The sequence below is a fragment of the Mus caroli genome, chromosome 10, assembly GCF_900094665.2.
Source record: "Mus caroli chromosome 10, CAROLI_EIJ_v1.1, whole genome shotgun sequence".
NCBI lineage: Eukaryota > Metazoa > Chordata > Mammalia > Rodentia > Muridae > Mus > Mus caroli.
The window spans coordinates 106,143,601-106,148,547 of record NC_034579.1 but is presented as its reverse complement, the minus strand read 5'-3'; the positions used below and the strand labels follow the sequence as shown (position 1 = coordinate 106,148,547).

Genomic DNA, 4,947 nt, shown 5'->3' with positions numbered 1-4,947 from the left:
TCATGCCTGCTTCTTGTTGAGATTGTTAGTTTTCATTTCTGAACAGAAAATGTAGAGAGGAAATAGAAGTATCTGCCTTCAAGCATGGGAGATGGGAAGCAGCCCCAGGTCAAATGTTGCCTTCATCACACTATGAGCCATTGCCTGTTTCTTTATTTGGAGGCTTAAGTGTGTATATTGTTGTTCTGAGTCCTGGAAAATATTTGATAATTTTTATTTTAAAAAAATCCTTGTAAAATCTTTTTTTTTCTTTGATTTTATGCCATTAAGACTGTTACCATTTATCATATAAAGGTACTTAAAAATCAAACTACTTAACTTGAAAGATAATGAATATAACTCCCATTCAACTGCTGAGTTCAAGGAGATGAGACATTTTTCTTTATTCCTCTTTATAAACATGATTTAAAACCCCAGGTATCATATTGAAAAGAAATATATACTATATGCAGACTATCAAACACTAAATGAAGGCACACTGGCTAAGTTCTTGAAGACTCAAGGAAGAGCATAGTGATGTGTTCTTTTAACTAAATATGTGACAGACTTAGAGGCAAAGAAAATTAGAGACACAGAAAACTACAGGATACAAACATATTATAAGACAAAAATCTAACAAGAGTCTTCAGAACCTTCATGGACACTCTACAAGAAAGCAAATATAAACAGAAGAATGGCCCAACTCCTCCTCTTTCATGTCAAGTAAGTTTGAGTAGAAGAACACAAAATCACTTAGTTATTTAACTATATATCTATCTGACTACTTAAGTTTTACTAGTTTTAACCATTCAGTAAATTTATGACCAAATCTTGTGATGTCATGCATTAATTGCCAAGTGAACCAGAAAACTATTATATACAAAGGGAACATTCAATAATAAATAAGGTGAACACTTTCCCACAAGACCAATCAACGTCAGTGAAACATTTCTTTAAAAAATTTAAAAAAAAAAAAGAAAAAAAAAGGACATCATGAAAGTCATAGACTAGGGAAAAATCAGGATGATACTGTTATCATCTTAGTTAGCTTTCATAGACTCTAAAAGCGATATGCAACCTACTGGAAACTGGAATCAGAATAGCAATAGAAAGTATCATTAATACCCAATTGTGAACCCTCAAAACGACAATAATAACTGTCCTGTCAGCAAATGGCTCTAGTGCAAAAGTAGCACAAATGTTACAAGAGTAACTATTTTCTCATTAAATTTAAGATCTTCTACACAAGATGGAACTCAGGCTGGGTACCATTGTCATCCTGAGAACTTTGGCTAGAGAGATCATGGTGACTGAGAGACAACCAACTAATATCTGCTAAATGGATGTAGTATTAAAATGGCTCCTAATGCTTTATGATTATACCTATAGATTTCTCAACACTCATTTGAGAAGATTCTTTGCACAGTAGATGATTACAAGAGGAGACCTGTAAGCAGCAAAGGTGTAGAAACTAAGAGATTACAGAATGGTCAAACCTAAATTGAACATGCATTGTATAACTCTTCTGCCCAAGGCTCATAAATTATCACAGAAGATGGAATGGGAAGAGTATAAGATCCAAAAGCTATGGATGACTGCAAGATAACAGTGCCTTTGGGACGCACCAGTATAGCTACATATATGAATTCAGAGGAGTTGTGACACAATGTGTCAAAACCCTTGGAAATCCATGTTAGACCAAATCTCAGTGTGGAGAGGATAGTTGGCCTTGTAATCTTACCCTAGCTGTGTTTTTTTTTTTTTTTTTTTTTTTTGTTATTTGATTCTGAGAAAGGGAAACATGGCTTTCTGTAAGAGTGTAGTCCCTGGTATTTATAACCTGCTACATTAGGTGAACACACATCCGGGAATAGTTAGGCAGAAAAAAAATGGTTTTGATGGATATGACATGAGATTGGCTTGATAGGTGTTGTGTAGCATTTTCCTCTGAAGTTAAAATGTTACATCCTAGTGTGAAACTTCTTAAAACCTGAGCTGTAAAGGGGAGAGTAAAACCATAATATATTTTTAATGGAATTTTACAGGGAGACAAAACAACAGAGTGTTCTAGAGGGAAGTAAAACATTTCATATTTAGGGAAGCTCCATTCAAATAGAAAGTAAACAACTCAAAATAGCTTCAGGAAGGCCCATACACTGACCAGACACTCCAGACCTTTCCCTCCTCAACAGTGTCCAAGCAGGAAAGACATCTGACAGCCTTTTAAATTTAAGCCAAGCTGCAAAGGAAAATCTCAGAAAAGGACAGGCCTTTGGAAGATGTAGATATCATCCAAACAGGCTGAAAGAAATAGACCAAATGGACACCTAGGAAAATAAAAATGAAAATTAGCTGAGCTGCCAGGAAAAGATTCACACCAACTGAGTAACCAGGAAAGGATACTTTTTACCCTGCTGAGTAGTAGGTTATGCTGTGTGATTCAGGTTTCTAGATTTTTTTGTTGAACTGTCACATGTACAAGAATGAACTATGGGATTCTGCTGATTTTCAGTCACATCTTTTCCTGTGACCCCTTGGCCTTATTCCTTTAAGCATCCCAATAAAAATCACTGGTCACCAAGTCAAAGATAATATCATCTGCACTTTGTTCTCTCACCAGTTTTCGCTCTGGAGTGAGATCTTTGATCACATCTCTCCAGGTGGATAGTCTCACACAACATTAGGAAAGTGAAAGTGAATCTGGGCTTGGGTGAGGCAAGTGGATTAAATAGAAACCAAACATGTAAAGAGGTCTCAAAAAACTAACAAAAAGTTATAATAAAGTGCAAAAAAAAAAAAAAGATATTAGACTTCCAATTGCCTTCAACACACACACACACAAAAAAGTTTTGTGAGGAGCCGCCCTTGCAGTCGCCATTACAAGATGGCACTGATATACGGTGTTCTAACTAGTAAACAAGTAGTCTGCACATGTACTGGGGTAATTTTCCATGCCTTGTGCCCTGCCTGTCCCATGGCGTCATCTGGGCTGCTAATGAGCAACCAGTCAGGGTGAAACAAGTCTCCAACCGCTCTTTGTGGGTTATAAATGGACTGAGTTTCCTGTATTCGAGGTCTTCCTGATAAGTAAGCAATAAAGCTTTGCCGTAGAAGGATCCAGTTGCCCGAGTATGTTTTGCTGGTGAAACGTTACAAGGACATAGTGGTGCCGAAATACCCGGGACTATATCATCACCAGGCACCAATAGGAGACCCCTCGTTTCACATGGGGCGGGTTCAGAACTATGGGACAATACAGCTCTACAAGGTATGGCCTTGAACTTTCTCCAGCGTTAGAAGCCTTTCTGTTCCTTTTCACAGGGCTCATTCTTTTCTTTAGATTGCATACAGTTTCCACAGGAAGAATTGCTAACTAGTGTTCAGACGAGGTCAGGCAAGGTTAGAAAAAAGGCAAGAAGATAGCATGGGAGCCTCCCACTCTGTGGTGACCGCCTTACAGTTGGTCCTGAGGCAGCATGGCTTGAAAATCTCCACCAAGACACTTGAAGGCTTTGTAAAAGAGATAGACCGCATAGCACCGTGGTTTGCGTGCTCAGGGTCCTTAACTATCCCCTCTTGGGAGAAACTCAGGGGAGATTTAGTTGGGGAGCAGGAGAACGGCAAACTTAAAGCAGGAACCATGCCGTTGTGGAAGCTCATTAGGAATGTCAACAAGTAGTTAAGGCAGGGCAGAAAATTCTGGACAAAGTTCAAGAAAGCCTATCAGAGGTAGAGCGGGGAGAGAGAGTAGAAGCAAAGAGGAAACATGGTGCACCAAATAAGCATACAGGCCTTTCCACCGGTCTCGAACCCGAGGAAAAGATTATGTCAGGGAAGAATACCCAGGGAGAGATAAGAAGAAAGGAGGAGAAAAAACAAAAGAAAAAAGCTCAATCAGCAGAGGTCCCTAGAAGAGGGAGCCTATACCTGTCACTAGATGAGTTTAAGGAGCTAGCTCTTAGCAGCTCAGAATCAGATAAAGAACTTGAGGAAACAGACTCGGAGGAGGAAAAAGCTTGTTATGAGAGAGAAAAGTACCAGCCAGATAAAATTTGAGCTAATCAATCAAGAAAAAAGCCAAAAGTGGCTGGCGAAGGCCAGCTTGCTGCTCAGCCTCAAGGTCATAGTGCACCCCCACCCTATGCGGAGCCCCCGCCCTGCGTAGTGCGTCAGCCCTGCACAGAAAGGCAGTGCGCAGACTCTTTCATTCCAAGAGAAGAACAAAGGAAGATGCAACAGGCATTTCCGGTCTTTGAAGGAGCCGAGGGTGGGCGTGTTCACGCTCAGATGGAGTATACACAGATTAAGGAGCTTGCCAAGTCTGTCCGTAACTATGGAGTCAGTGCCAATTTCACTGTAGCACAAGTCAAAAGGCTTGCGACCTTGGCAATGACTCCCGGGGACTGGACAACGGTGATAAAAGCTGTGGCTCCAAATATGGGAATGTATCTTGAATGGAAAGTGCTATGGCAAGATTTCTGCCAGATGCAAGGGCTAATGCTGCCATGGAGTGAAAAAGGAGAAAAGAGAAAAACAAAAGATAATATAAAATATAAAGATACAAAAGATAATATAAAACATAAAGATACAAAAGATAATATAAATTATAAAGATACAAAGGATAATATAAATTAAGTCAATTTACCCTCCTCTCCAGGACTTTGACTAAAGAGGCAGCCTTCATTAAAGGCTTATAGATAGCTCTCAGGGTCACTGTGCCTCCTCTCTCATTCACTGGCGGTATACCCAGAAGAAGGAGATAAGGAAGTAGAGTCTGAACATGAGAGAGAGAAAATGTGTTTTAGAAAAGCAGTTATCCCCTGTTTGGGATCTTTTAGCAAAAAAGAGAAAAAATGAAAATAAGCTATTTCAGAGCTCTCCTGGAGACATAAGGAAAGTNGGAGACGTCCTAACTTTCTCTCTGGCTTCTATGGAGATTTTCTTAGCTCTGGTTAAGATATCTGTGTC

General features: G+C 39.5%; 1 pseudogene; it reads left to right on the top strand.

Annotated features, from left to right (window-relative positions):
- Positions 1-3,224: 3,224 nt before the first annotated feature.
- Positions 3,225-4,947, top strand: part of LOC110302752 — a 4,105-nt pseudogene continuing 2,382 nt past the window's right edge.